Source organism: Pleurodeles waltl, chromosome 4_2 (assembly GCF_031143425.1).
Source record: "Pleurodeles waltl isolate 20211129_DDA chromosome 4_2, aPleWal1.hap1.20221129, whole genome shotgun sequence".
NCBI lineage: Eukaryota > Metazoa > Chordata > Amphibia > Caudata > Salamandridae > Pleurodeles > Pleurodeles waltl.
This window is the reverse complement of record NC_090443.1, coordinates 310,538,859-310,554,927: the sequence shown is the minus strand read 5'-3', so window position 1 is coordinate 310,554,927 and position 16,069 is coordinate 310,538,859.

Genomic DNA, 16,069 nt, shown 5'->3' with positions numbered 1-16,069 from the left:
GGATACTGGAGGTGCTCAGGGTCTTAAAGGCACGGTGCCAGAGTTTTTATGGTTCTCCTGTGTTAATCTGCATGCAGCCTATTGGCTAATAATGCTCCATTGTTTTCAAGGTAGTTTTTTCTCTTTTTTCACTTTTGTTGCTACTGCTTCTTTCCCTGGGCCCAGCTATGGGGCTTTGGAAAGTTTTTTCTCCTATTGTAATTTTGAAAAAGACTGTTTAAAAAAAAAAAAAGTCCATAGAAATAAAGCATTTTAGCCTGTTTATGAATATAGTCTGCATTGCTGTTTTACACACGTATATTTAAGTTTAGTATGAAAATTTGTCTGCTAAAAATGCTATATATATATTTTTCGTGCATATTTCATACTTTTATATGTGTGTATTTTATGTATGCTCCGGGGTCCCCGCACGAGGGCGGGAATATTCAATGTTTATGACTATTGATGAGGATCCCCTGGAAGAGAACTTTACTGCTACTTTTCAGGGTCTTGGGGTGGGGTATCTTGGACACCATTAGCGTTTTCTTAGACTCCCAGTGACCTGCTACACACTACAATAGGCCTGGGGTCCATTTGTGCTTCGCATTCCACTTTTGGGGTATATGGTTTGTGTTGCCCCTAGGCCTATTGTCTCCTATTGCACTCTATTGTGTTCTGCAGTGTTTACACTACTTTTCTAAGTGTTTTACTTACCTGATTTTGGTTTGTGTGTATATTTTGTGTATTTTACTTACCTCCTAAGGGAGTATATCCTCTGAGATATTTTTGGCACATTGTCACTAAAATAAAGTACCTTTATTTTTAGTAACTCTGAGTATTGTAATTCTTATGATATATGCTATATGATATGGTATAGTAGGAGCTTTGCATGGCTCCTAGTTCAGCCTAAGCTGCTCTGCTATAGCTACCTCTGGCAGCCTAAGATGCTAGAACACTACTAATCTACTAATAAGGGATAATTGGACCTAGCACAAGGTGTAAGTACCATTAGGTACCCACGATAAGCCAGGCCAGCCTCCTACAAACTTGCAAATGGAATCTGAAGAGAACCCACAGGAGAGACCCTAAATAGCCCTGAGAAGGAGACTGGCTACCTTATCAGCAGTGGACCTATCAAGAGGGGTCTCTGATGTCACCTGCCGGCACTGGCCACTCAGAGCCCTCCAGGGTGACCCCACACCTTGCAAAGCAAGATGGCTGAAGTCTGGGACACACTGAAGGAGCCCTGGGCACCACCCCTGGGGTGGTGATGGACAGGGGAGTGGTCACTCCTCTTTCCTTTGTCCAGTTTCCCACCAGAGCAGGGGAGAAAGGGTCCCTGAACCGGTGTAGACTGGCTTATGCAAGGAGGGCACCATCTGTGCCCCTCAAAGCATTTCCAGAGGCTGGGGGAGGCAACCCCTCCCTAGCCTGTAGCACCTATTTCCAAAGGGAGAGGGTGAAACACCCTGCTCTCAGAGAAAGTGCTTTGTTCTAGCTTCCTGGGACTGAGCTGCTCAGACCCCAGGAGGGCAGAACCCTGTCTGTGAGGTGGCAGCAGCTGTAGCTGCAGTGCAAGCCTCAGAGACCTGGTTTGGCAGTACTGGGGGGTCTATGGTGGAGCCCCCAGGATGCATGGAATTGGCTCCCCAATATCAGATTTGGAATGGGGGGACAATTGCATGATCTTAGACATGCTACATGGCCATATTCGGATTTACCATTTTGAAGCTACATATAGGTATTGACCTCTATGTAGTGCACACCTGTAATGGTGTCCCCGCACTCACAAAGTCCGGGGAAATTGCCCTGAAACATGTGGGGATACCTTGGCTAGTGCCAGGGTACCCACACACTAAGTAACTTTGCACCTAACATTCACTAAGGGAGGGTTAAACATATAGTTGACTTATATGTTACTTAAGTGCAGTGTAAAATGGCTGTGAAATAACGTGGACGTTATTTCACTGAGGCTGCAGTGGCAGTCCTGTGTAAGAATTTTCTGAGCTCCCTATGAGTGGCAAAAGAAATGCTGCAGCCCATAGGTGTAGGAGGCTGGACTGGCTTGTAGTGAGTACCATGGGGTACTTGCACTTTGCACCAGGCCCAGTTATCCCTTATTAGTGTATAGGGTGTCTAGCAGCTTAGGCTGATAGATAATGGTAGCTTAGCAGAGCAGCTTAGGCTGAACTAGGAGACGTGTGAAGCTACTACAGTACCACTTGGTGTCATATGCACAATATCATAAGAAAACACAATACACAGTTATACTAAAAATAAAGGTACTTTATTTTTATGACAATATGCCAAAGTATCTCAGAGTGTATCCTCAGTGAGAGGATAGGAAATATACACAAGATATATATACACACAATAGCAAAAATATGCAGTATAGTCTTAGAAAACAGTGCAAACAATGTATAGTTACAATAGGATGCAATGGGGAAACATAGGGATAGGGGCAACACAAACCATATACTCCAAAAGTGGAATGCGAACCACGAATGGACCCCAAACCTATGTGACCTTGTAGAGGGTCGCTGGGACTATTAGAAAATAGTGAGAGTTAGAAAAATAACTCTCCCCAAGACCCTGAAAAGTGAGTGCAAAGTGCACTAAAGTTCCCCTAAGGACAAAGAAGTCGTGTTAGAGGAATAATGCAGGAAAGACACAAACCAGCAATGCAACAACTGTGGATTTCCAATCTAGGGTACCTGTGGAACAAGGGGACCAAGTCCAAAAGTCACAAGCAAGTCGGAGATGGGCAGATGCCCAGGAAATGCCAGCTGCGGGTGCAAAGAAGCTTCTACTGGACAGAAGAAGCTGAGGTTTCTGCAGGAACGAAAAGGGCTAGAGACTTCCCCTTTGGTGGACGGATCCCTCTTACCGTGGAGAGTCGTGCAGAAGTGTTTTCCCGCCGAAAGAACGCCAACAAGCCTTGCTAGCTGCAAATCGTGCGGTTAGCGTTTTTGGATGCTGCTGAGGCCCAGGAGGGACCAGGAGGTCGCAAATTGGACCAGCAGAGAGAGGGGACGTCGAGCAAGACAAGGAGCCCTCTCTGAAGCCGGTAGCACCCGGAGAAGTGCCAGAAACAGGCACTACGAGGATGCGTGAAACGGTGCTCGCCGAAGTTGCACAAAGGAGTCCCACGTTGCCGGAGACCAACTTAGAAAGTCGTGCAATGCAGATTAGAGTGCCGTGGACCCAGGCTTGGCTGTGCACAAAGGATTTCTGCCGGACTTGCACAGGGGCCGGAGTAGCTGCAAAGTCGCGGTGCCCAGCAATGCAGCCCAGCGAGGTGAGGCAAGGACTTACCTCCACCAAACTTGGACTGAAGAGTCACTGGACTGTGGGGGTCACTTGGACAGAGTTGCTGGATTCGAGGTACCTCGCTCGTCGTGCTGAGAGGAGACCCAAGGGACCGGTAATGCAGCTTTTTGGTGCCTGCGGTTGCAGGGGGAAGATTCCGTCGACCCACAGGAGATTTCTTCGGAGCTTCTGGTGCAGAGAGGAGGCAGACTACCCCCACAGCATGCACAAGCAGGAAAACAGTCAAGAAGGCGGCAGGATCAGCGTTACAGAGTTGCAGTAGTCGTCTTTGCTACTATGTTGCAGGTTTGCAGGCTTCCAGCGCGGTCAGCAGTCGATTCCTTATCAGAAGGTGAAGAGAGAGATGCAGAGGAACTCGGCTGAGCTCATGCATTCATTATCTAAAGTTTCCCCAGAGACAGAGACCCTAAATAGCTAGAAAAGAGGGTTTGGCTACCTAGGAGAGAGGATAGGCTAGCAACACCTGAAGGAGCCTATCACAAGGAGTCTCTGACGTCACCTGGTGGCACTGGCCACTCAGAGCAGTCCAGTGTGCCAGCAGCACCTCTGTTTCCAAGATGGCAGAGGTCTGGAGCACACTGGAGGAGCTCTGGACACCTCCCAGGGGAGGTGCAGGTCAGGGGAGTGGTCACTCCCCTTTCCTTTGTCCAGTTTCGCGCCAGAGCAGGGCTAAGGGGTTCCCTGAACCGGTGTAGACTGGCTTATGCAGAATTGGGCACTTCTGTGCCCAACAAAGCATTTCCAGAGGCTGGGGGAGGCTACTCCTCCCCTGCCTTCACACCATTTTCCAAAGGGAGAGGGTGTCACACCCTCTCTCAGAGGAAGTTCTTTGTTCTGCCATCCTGGGCCAGGCCTGGCTGGACCCCAGGAGGGCAGATGCCTGTCTGAGGGGTTGGCAGCAGCAGCAGCAGCAGCTGCAGTGAAACCCCAGGAAGGGCAGTTTGGCAGTACCAGGGTCTGTGCTACAGACCACTGGGATCATGGGATTGTGCCAACTATGCCAGGATGGCATAGAGGGGGCAATTCCATGATCATAGACATGTTACATGGCCATATTCGGAGTTACCATTGTGAAACTACATATAGGTAGTGACATATATGTAGTGCACGCGTGTAATGGTGTCCCCGCACTCACAAAGTTCAGGGAATTGGCTCTGAACAATGTGGGGGCACCTTGGCTAGTGCCAGGGTGCCCTCACACTAAGTAACTTTGCACCTAACCTTTACCAGGTAAAGGTTAGACATATAGGTGACTTATAAGTTACTTAAGTGCAGTGTAAAATGGCTGTGAAATAACATGGACGTTATTTCACTCAGGCTGCAGTGGCAGGCCTGTGTAAGAAGTGTCAGAGCTCCCTATGGGTGGCAAAAGAAATGCTGCAGCCCATAGGGATCTCCTGGAACCCCAATACCCTGGGTACCTCAGTACCATATACTAGGGAATTATAAGGGTGTTCCAGTAAGCCAATGTAAATTGGTAAAAGTGGTCACTAGCCTGTCAGTGACAATTTGGAAAGAAATGAGAGAGCATAACCACTGAGGTTCTGATTAGCAGAGCCTCAGTGAGACAGTTAGTCACTACACAGGTAACACATTCAGGCACACTTATGAGCACTGGGGCCCTGGGTTACCAGGGTCCCAGTGACACATACAACTAAAACAACATATATACAGTGAAAAATGGGGGTAACATGCCAGGCAAGATGGTACTTTCCTACACAACCCCCCCAAAACGAAGGACAATAAGACTAGCCATGACCTGATGAGTCTTCATTGTCTAAGTGGAAATATCTTGAGAGTCCATCTGCATTGGAGTGGCTACTCCCAGGTCTATGTTCCACTGTATAGTCCATTCCCTGTAGGGATATGGACCACCTCAACAATTTAGGATTTTCACCTTTCATTTGTTTTAGCCAAAGTAGAGGTTTGTGGTCTGTCTGAACAATGAAGTGAGTGCCAAACAGGTATGGCCTCAACTTCTTCAGAGCCCAGACCACAGCAAAGGCCTCCCTCTCAATGGCAGACCAACGCTTTTCTCTAGGGGTCAACCTCCTACTAATAAAAGCAACAGGTTGATCCTGGCCCTCAGAATTAAGTTGTGATAAGACTGCCCCTACTCCTAATTCAGATGCATCAGTTTGGACATAGAATTTTTTAGAGTAACAAGGGCTTTTCAGGACAGGTGCAGAGCACATGGCCTGCTTCAGCTCCTCAAAAGCTTTCTGACAGTTTGCTGTCCATAATACCTTTTTAGGCATTTTCTTGGATGTGAGGTCATTAAGAGGGGCTGCAATGGAGCCATAGTTCTTAATGAACCTCCTGTAATACCCAGTGAGGCCTAGGAAGGCTCTCACCTGAGTCTGAGTGGTAGGGGGAACCCAATCAATAATTGTTTGGATTTTCCCCTGTAGTGGTGCAATCTGTTCCCCACCAACAAGGTGTCCCAGATAAACCACCTTACCCTGCCCTATCTGGCACTTTGAAGCCTTGATAGTGAGGCCTGCCTTTTGCAGGGCCTCCAAAACTTTCCATAGGTGGACCAGGTGATCATCCCAGCTGGAGCTAAAGACAGCTATATCGTCCAAATATGCTGCACTGAAAGCTTCCAGCCCTTGCAGGACTGTGTTCACCAACCTCTGAAAAGTGGCAGGTGCATTTTTCAAACCAAAAGGCATTACAGTAAACTGGTAATGTCCTCCAATGGTTGAAAATGCAGTCTTAGGTTTAGCATCTTCTGACAATTTGATCTGCCAATACCCTGCAGTCAAGTCAAAAGTGCTTAGATACTTGGCAGATGCCAGTGTATCTATGAGCTCATCTGCCCTGGGTATAGGGTGAGCATCAGTTTTGGTTACCAAGTTGAGACCTCTATAGTCTACACAAAACCGCATTTCCTTCTTTCCATCTTTGGAATGGGGTTTTGGTACCAGTACCACAGGAGAAGCCCATGGACTGTCAGAGTGCTCAACCACTCCTAGTTCTAACATTTTCTGGACCTCTTGCTTTATGCAGTCCCTGACATGGTCAGGCTGCCTATAGATCTTACTTTTGACAGGTAAACTGTCCCCAGTATCTATAGTGTGCTCACACCAAGAAGTGGTACCTGGCACAGTAGAGAAGAGTTCAGAGAATTGATCTAGGAGATTTATGCAATTATCTTTCTGCTCAGCAGTAAGACAATCAGCCAAAACTACACCTTCCACAAGAGCATCTTGTTCTGTGGAAGAGAAGAGATCAGGTAGAGGATCACTGTCTTCTTCCTGTCCCTCATCAGTTGCCATGAGCAGGGTGAGATCAGCCCTGTCATAGTAGGGTTTCAGGCGGTTGACATGGAGCACCCTAAGGGGACTCCTGGCAGTGCCTAAGTCAACTAAATAGGTGACTTCTCCCTTCTTTTCAACAATTGTGTGGGGTCCACTCCATTTATCTTGGAGTGCTCTTGGGGCCACAGGCTCCAAGACCCACACTTTCTGCCCTGGTTGGTACTGAACCAAAACAGCCTTCTGATCATGCCATTGCTTCTGGAGCTCTTGGCTGGCCTGAAGGTTTTTACTGGCCTTTTTCATGTACTCAGCCATCCTTGATCTGAGGCCAAGTACATAATCCACAATATCCTGCTTAGGAGCTTTTAAAGGTTGTTCCCAACCCTCCTTTACAAGTGTGAGTGGACCCCTAACAGGGTGTCCAAAAAGAAGTTCAAAGGGGCTGAAGCCCACTCCTTTCTGGGGTACCTCCCTGTAGGCAAAAAGGAGGCATGGTAGAAGGATATCCCATCTCCTGCGGAGTTTTTCAGGGAGACCCATAATCATGCCTTTGAGAGTTTTATTAAATCTCTCCACCAGTCCATTTGTTTGTGGATGATAGGGTGTTGTGAACTTGTACGTTACACCACACTCCTTCCACATGGCCTTTAAGTATGCAGACATGAAATTGCTTCCCCTGTCTGATACTACTTCCTTTGGGAAGCCCACCCTGGAAAATATTCCCAGGAGGGCCTTTGCCACTGCAGGAGCTGTAGTGGTCCTTAAAGGAATAGCTTCAGGATATCTTGTGGCAAGGTCCACTACCACCAAGATAAATCTATTGCCTGAAGCAGTAGGAGGGTCAAGGGGGCCAACTATGTCAATCCCTACCCTTTCAAAGGGAACCCCAACCACAGGCAGTGGGATAAGGGGTGCCTTTGGAGTGCCACCTGTCTTGCCACTGGCTTGACAGGTTTCACAGGACTTACAAAATTCCTTTGTGTCCTCAGACATCCTAGGCCAATGAAACAGGGGAACAAGCCTGTCCCAAGTTTTCATTTGTCCTAGATGCCCAGCTAAGGGAATGTCATGTGCCAGTGTTAGTAGGAACTTCCTGTACTCCTGAGGAATCACTAATCTCCTGGCAGCTCCAGGTTTAGGATCCCTATGCTCAGTGTACAAGAGGTTGTCCTCCCAGTAAACTCTGTGAGAGTCACTGACATCCCCATTAGCCTGTTTGACAGCTTGCTGTCTGAGACCCTCTAATGTGGGACAGGTTTGCTGTGCCACACTCAGCTCCTCTCTGGCAGGCCCCCCTTCACCCAAAAGCTCAGCAGTGTCTGCTTCCAGCTCCTCTGGTGTAGGTTCTGCACAAGGAGGGAATTCTTCTTCCTCAGAAGTTGAATCCACTGTAGAGGGAGGGATAGTAGGAAGTGGTTTGCTTCTACTAGCCCTAGCTTTAGGGAGCACTTGGTCCATTGTTCCAGGATCCAAGCTTCCCTGTCCTTTTTGCTTTTTGGCCTGAGCCCTTGTCAAAGCAAAAATATGCCCTGGGATGCCCAGCATTGCTGCATGGGCCTCCAACTCCACATCTGACCAAGCTGATGTCTCCAAATCATTTCCTAGTAGACAGTCTACAGGTAAATCTGTGGCTACCACAACTTTCTTTGGACCAGTAACCCCCCCCCAGTTGAGATTAGCAACAGCCATGGGGTGGCTAAGTGTGTTGTTGTGAGCATCGGTTACTTGGTACTGGTGACCAAGTAGGTGTTGTTCAGGGTGGACCAGTTTCTCTATGACCATAGTCACACTGGCACCAGTGTCCCTGTAGGCCTGAACCTCAACACCATTTATTAGGGGTAGCTGCTTGTACTTATCCATATTAAGGGGACAAGCAACTAAGGTGGCTAAATCAATAGCCCCCTCAGAGACTAACACAGCCTCTGTGGCCTCCCTAACAAGGACAACCCCAACTAAGTTACCAATAGTGAGCCCAGCTACTCCCTTGGATTGGCTATTAGTAGGTTTGCTCCCACCACCACTGCTATTAGTAGGGACACTAGGGGTAGCAGTAGGGGTTGCAGTGGTAGGAGCATTGGTGCTTTTCTTTGGACAACTGGGATCTGTTGTCCAATGGCCTTTTATTTTACATAAATAGCACCATGGTTTCTTTTCCTTGTTCTGATTAAAAGAGGATTCGGGCCCACCACCCCCACCAGAGTGTTTTTGTGGGCCTGATGAAGACTCATTTTTAGATTTGTCCCCACCCTTGTCAGAAGACTTACCATCCTTCTTTTTGTTGCCATCTTTGTCACCCCCTGTATGAACCTTTCTGTTCACCCTTGTTCTGACCCATTTGTCTGCCTTCTTTCCCAATTCTTGGGGAGAGGTCAGATCAGAGTCCACCAAGTACTGGTGCAACAAATCAGACACACAATTATTAAGAATATGCTCTCTCAGGATCAAGTTATACAGGCTGTCATAATCAGTAACTTTACTGCCATGTAACCACCCCTCCAAGGCCTTCACTGAATGGTCAATGAAATCAACCCAGTCTTGTGAAGACTCCTTTTTGGTCTCTCTGAACTGTATCCTGTACTGTTCAGTGGTTAAGCCATAACCATCCAGGAGTGCATTCTTAAGAACTTGGAAATTATTAGCATCATTTTCTTTCACAGTAAGGAGCCTATCCCTACCTTTTCCACTAAATGATAGCCATAGGATAGCAGCCCACTGCCGTTGAGGGACATCCTGTACAACACAGGCCCTCTCAAGTGCAGCAAACCACTTGTTAATGTCATCCCCCTCCTTATAAGGGGGAACTATCTTGTGCAGATTCCTGGAATCATGCTCTTTTGCAGGATGACTATGGGGAATACTGCTGCTGCCACCATGGGTTTCTAAACCCAGTTTCTGTCTCTCCTTCTCTACTTCTAAAGTCTGTCTATCCAAATCCAGCTGTTGCTTCTTGAGCTTCAGTCTGGTTTGTTCCACTCTCAATCTATTGAGCTCCCTTTCTAACAATCTGTCATCAGGGTGGGTGGGAGGGACATGCCTTGAAACAGAAGTATGGTGAGAATGGACAGAAGGAGACCTGTCCCTTACAGAAGCCACCCTAACAGCTTGGCTAACAGAAACATCACTACCAGTATGGTGACAATAAATGCTTTTGCTATGATGTGAGACAACACTATTTATATGGTGTGGCTCATCATCATTACCAACTATGCTAGACTGTCTAGTAATGGGCAGGCTAGGAAGTTTCTTTCCTGAATCTTTTCCTGGGGGAGTCCCTGGATCTGATTGAGAACCATTAGCTACTTTTTCTACAGATTGGGCACTTATGGCCTTATCCTGTACTCTAAGCATGTTAATTAACAGTTCTAAGGAAGGATTCTTCCCTACACTCAAACCTCTCTCTATGCAGAGATTCCTTGCTCCTTTCCAGCTAAGGTGATCATATGCAAGTTTGGACAGATCAACATTTTGTCCTGTGCCAGACATTTTTAGAGAGAGTTAAAGTGATAGTAAAAAAAAAATTGTCAGAGCTTTTAGAAAGACAGAGAAAAAAACTTTTAAAACTTTTTAGAACTTTTTAGAAAGTTAGAAGTACTTTTCAGCACTTAGAAAAGAGTGAAAAGAGAAAATGCAAAACTTTTTGGCTATGTGTATATACACTGACCTTGTTTTGTATATTTTTCTCTTATGAAAAGTACAATGACAAGAGTGGTAAGTAGTCTCAAAGCACTTATCCCACCGCTGCACAACCAATGTAGGAGGCTGGACTGGCTTGTAGTGAGTACCAAGGGGTACTTGCACTTTGCACCAGGCCCAGTTATCCCTTATTAGTGTATAGGGTGTCTAGCAGCTTAGGCTGATAGATAATGGTAGCTTAGCAGAGCAGCTTAGGCTGAACTAGGAGACGTGTGAAGCTACTACAGTACCACTTAGTGTCATATGCACAATATCATAAGAAAACACAATACACAGTTATACTAAAAATAAAGGTACTTTATTTTTATGACAATATGCCAAAGTATCTCAGAGTGTACCCTCAGTGAGAGGATAGGAAATATACACAAGATATATATACACAATAGCAAAAATATGCAGTATAGTCTTAGAAAACAGTGCAAACTATGTATAGTTACAATAGGATGCAATGGGGAAACATAGGGATAGGGGCAACACAAACCATATACTCCAAAAGTGGAATGCGAACCACGAATGGACCCCAAACCTATGTGACCTTGTAGAGGGTCGCTGGGACTATTAGAAAATAGTGAGAGTTAGAAAAATAACCCTCCCCAAGACCCTGAAAAGTGAGTGCAAAGTGCACTAAAGTTCCCCTAAGGACAAAGAAGTCGTGTTAGAGGAATAATGCAGGAAAGACACAAACCAGCAATGCAACAACTGTGGATTTCCAATCTAGGGTACCTGTGGAACAAGGGGACCAAGTCCAAAAGTCACAAGCAAGTCGGAGATGGGCAGATGCCCAGGAAATGCCAGCTGCGGGTGCAAAGAATCTTCTACTGGACAGAAGAAGCTGAGGTTTCTGCAGGAACGAAAAGGGATAGAGACTTCCCCTTTGGTGGACGGATCCCTCTTGCCGTGGAGAGTCGTGCAGAAGTGTTTTCCCGCCGAAAGAATGCCAACAAGCCGTGCTAGCTGCAAATCGTGCGGTTAGCGTTTTTGGATGCTGCTGAGGCCCAGGAGGGACCAGGAGGTCGCAAATTGGACCAGCAGAGAGAGGGGACGTCGAGCAAGACAAGGAGCCCTCTCTGAAGCCGGTAGCACCCGGAGAAGTGCCAGAAACAGGCACTACAAGGATGAGTGAAACGGTGCTCGCCGAAGTTGCACAAAGGAGTCCCACGTCGCCGGAGACCAACTTAGAAAGTCGTGCAATGCAGGTTAGAGTGCCGTGGACCCAGGCTTGGCTGTGCACAAAGGATTTCCGCCGGAAGTGCACAGGGGCCGGAGTAGCTGCAAAGTCGCGGTTCCCAGCAATGCAGCCCAGCGAGGTGAGGCAAGGACTTACCTCCACCAAACTTGGACTGAAGAGTCACTGGACTGTGGGGGTCACTTGGACAGAGTTGCTGGATTTGAGGGACCTCGCTCGTCGTGGTGAGAGGAGACCCAAGGAACCGGTAATGCAGCTTTTTGGTGCCTGCGGTTGCAGGGGGAAGATTCCGTCGACCCACGGGAGATTTCTTCGGAGCTTCTGGTGCAGAGAGGAGGCAGACTACCCCCACAGAATGCACAAGCAGGAAAACAGTCGAGAAGGCGGCAGGATCAGCGTTACAGAGTTGCAGTAGTCGTCTTTGCTACTATGTTGCAGGTTTGCAGGCTTCCAGCGCGGTCAGCAGTCGATTCCTTATCAGAAGGTGAAGAGAGAGATGCAGAGGAACTCGGCTGAGCTCATGCATTCGTTATCTAAAGTTTCCCCAGAGACAGAGACCCTAAATAGCCAGAAAAGAGGGTTTGGCTACCTAGGAGAGAGGATAGGCTAGCAACACCTGAAGGAGCATATCACAAGGAGTCTCTGACGTCACCTGGTGGCACTGGCCACTCAGAGCAGTCCAGTGTGCCAGCAGCACCTCTGTTTCCAAGATGGCAGAGGTCTGGAGCACACTGGAGGAGCTCTGGACACCTCCCAGGGGAGGTGCAGGTCAGGGGAGTGGTCACTCCCCTTTCCTTTGTCCAGTTTCGCGCCAGAGCAGGGCTAAGGGGTCCCCTAAATCGGTGTAGACTGGCTTATGCAGAATTGGGCACATCTGTGCCCAACAAAGCATTTCCAGAGGCTGGGGGAGGCTACTCCTCCCCTGCCTTCACACCATTTTCCAAAGGGAGAGGGTGTCACACCCTCTCTCAGAGGAAGTTCTTTGTTCTGCCATCCTGGGCCAGGCCTGGCTGGACCCCAGGAGGGCAGATGCCTGTCTGAGGGGTTGGCAGCAGCAGCAGCTGCAGTGAAACCCCAGGAAGGGCAGTTTGGCAGTACCGGGGTCTGTGCTACAGACCACTGGGATCATGGGATTGTGCCAACTATGCCAGGATGGCATAGAGGGGGCAATTCCATGATCATAGACATGTTACATGGCCATATTCGGAGTTACCATTGTGAAACTACATATAGGTAGTGACCTATATGTAGTGCACGCGTGTAATGGTGTCCCCGCACTCACAAAGTTCAGGGAATTGGCTCTGAACAATGTGGGGGCACCTTGGCTAGTGCCAGGGTGCCCTCACACTAAGTAACTTTGCACCTAACCTTTACCAGGTAAAGGTTAGACATATAGGTGACTTATAAGTTACTTAAGTGCAGTGTAAAATGGCTGTGAAATAACGTGGACGTTATTTCACTCAGGCTGCAGTGGCAGGCATGTGTAAGAATTGTCAGAGCTCCCTATGGGTGGCAAAAGAAATGCTGCAGCCCATAGAGATCTCCTGGAACCCCAATACCCTGGGTACCTCAGTACCATATACTAGGGAATTATAAGGGTGTTCCAGTAAGCCAATGTAAATTGGTAAAAGTGGTCACTAGCCTGTCAGTGACAATTTGGAAAGAAATGAGAGAGCATAACCACTGAGGTTCTGATTAGCAGAGCCTCAGTGAGACAGTTAGTCACTACACAGGTAACACATTCAGGCACACTTATGAGCACTGGGGTCCTGGGTTACCAGGGTCCCAGTGACACATACAACTAAATCAACATATATACAGTGAAAAATGGGGGTAACATGCCAGTCAAGATGGTACTTTCCTACAATAGGGAACTTCTGGAACCCCAATACCCTGGGTACCTAAGTACCATATACAAGGGAATTATATGGGTGTACCAGTGTGCCAGTGAGAATTGGTAAATTTAGTCACTAGTCTGCAGTGACAAATTTAGAAAGCAGAGAGAGCATAAACACTGAGGTTCTGGTTAGCAGAGCCTCAGTGACACAGTTAGGCACCACACAGGGAACACATTCAGGCCACACACTATGAGCACTGGGGTCCTGGCTAGCAGGATCCCAGTGAGACAGGGAAAAACAAACTGAGACACAAGTAAAAATGGGGGTAACATGCCAGGCAAGATGGTACTTTCCTACAGGAATCCTCTGCAACAACTACTTCATCCTCTGACCTCTGATCAACTGCAACCTGCTCCAGGAACTGCTGTAACAGCAACAAGGTATCCACAAGGGATACTTTTCTTCTGCAACTTCAGCTCCAGCCAGCAACTGCAACAGTTTCCATGGTGTGCACGATCTGGGGACTCCCTGTCTTCATCCTGCACCAGAAGGACTGAAGAAATCTCCCGTGGGGTGACGGAGTCAGTCCCCTTCTCACGCAGACACCTTCTAAGATGACAACCGGTACCCTTGGAGTTCTCTCATAGCGACGAGGGGGCTCCTAAGGACACACAGGGTGGACCCCATCGACATCGACTGTCCTGAGGTCCTGCTGACGCAATTTGGAGGAGGTAAGACCTTGCCTTCCCTGAGAGCGATGGTAGCCCTGTGTAATGCGTCTTCTTCACCTTCTGAGGCCTCTGTGCACTATTTGCAAAATTCCTTTGTGCACCAACTGGCCCAGATCCCCAGCACTCCATCCTGTAATGCTCAACTCGCTGAGTTGTTCTTTGGTGGCGTGGGACCTTCCTTTGTTGTGCTGCATCAACCGCATTTTGCACCTCCTCTGTCTCCGTGTCCTGGGACTCCCGTGAGTGCTGCCTGGCATCCTGAGGGCTCTCTAACACACAGAGTTGAGGCCCCCAGGTCCCTCCAGGGTCCAGCTAGTGCCATTTTGACACAAAACACATATTTGTCGTAACCAAGGCTTGTTGGCGACTTCCAATACGAAATCACATCTGCATCCATCTTCACATCGTGGGACAACTTTTGCATCACACAGGAACCCACTGGCATCTTCCTAGGGTGCATTTCTGCAGTCTTCGACTAACCGGGGAATCTTCTTTTGCACCCTCATCTGGGTTGGCAGGGGCTCCTGTTCTTCCTGGAACTTCTTTCGACTTCTGGACTTGGTCCCCTTCCTTTGCAGGTCTTCAGGTCCAGGAATTCAGCAGTTGTTCTTTGCAGACTTGGTTGGTTACTGCAATATCCCAATCACGAGCTGTAGTGTGTCCTAAGGAAACTTGCAGTACTTTACTCCTGCTTTTCTGGGCTCTGGGTGGGGTAATTAACTTACCTTTACTGTATTCTTACTCTCCCTGCGATTCTGCACACACCACACTTGTCTAGGGGGGAATTAGTGATTCACATTCCACTTTCTTAGTATATGGTTTGTGTTGCCCCTAGACCTATTTTCTCCCATTGCATTCTATAGCATTTCCTATTGTTTGCACTGTTCTATGACTAATTACTTGTCTAATTTTGGTGTCTAGTGTATAAATTGTGTATAATACTACCTCCAGAAGGAGTATTGTCTCAAAGATATTTTTGGTACTGTGTCACCCAATTAAATACCTTCATTTTTGGTAACACTGAGTATTGTCTTTACTTGTGCCTAAGAACTGTTTAAATATAAGTGGTATTGCATGAGCTTTGCATGTCAGCCTAAGGTGCTCTGCTATAGTTACCTCTATCAGCCTAAGCTGCTAACACACTACTACTTCACTAATAAGAGATAACTGGACCTGGTATAAGGTGTAAGTACCCAAGGTACCTACTACAAACCAGGCCAGCCTCCTACACCCCTCCCATGCATGTAACACCTATTTCCAATGGGAGGGGGTGTAACACACCTCTCCTAAAGGAAATGTATCGTTCTGCCTTCCTGGGATTGAGCTGCTCAATCTCCAGGAGGGCAGAAACCTGTCTGTGAGGTGGCAGCAGCTGGGGCTGCAGTGGAAACCTCAGAGAGCTGGTTTGGCAGTACTGGGGGCTATGGTGGAGCCCCCAGGGTGCATGGAATTGCCCCCCCAATACCAGATTTGGATTGGGGGTTCAATTTCACAATCTTAGACACCTCACATGGGGGTATTTGGACGTACTATTGTGAAGCTACATATATGTATTGACATATATGTAGTGCACGCTTATAATGGTGTCCCCGCACTCATGAAGTCCAGGGAATTGGCCCTGGACAATGTGGGGGCACCTTTGCTACTGCAAGGGTGCCATCACACACAGTAACTTTGCACCTAGCCTTCAGGAACTTAAGGTTAAACATATAGGTGACTTATAAGTTACCTGGTACAGTGAAAATGGCTGTGAAATAGTGTGTGCACTATTTCACCCAGGCTGCAATGGCAGTCCTGAAGGAGTGTTTTTATGACCTCCTTATGGGTGGCAAAAGAAATGGTGCACCCCATAAGGATCTCCTGGAACTCCAGTGCCCTGGGTACCTAGGTACCAGATACCAGGAACTTATACGGGGGTTCCAGTATGCCAATCTGAATTGGGAAAAGGAGTCACTAAACTATAGTGACACATTTGGTAAATAGAGCATAAGCACTGGAGCTCTGGTTAGCAGTACTCCAGTGACACCGTTAAACATACTGACAACACAT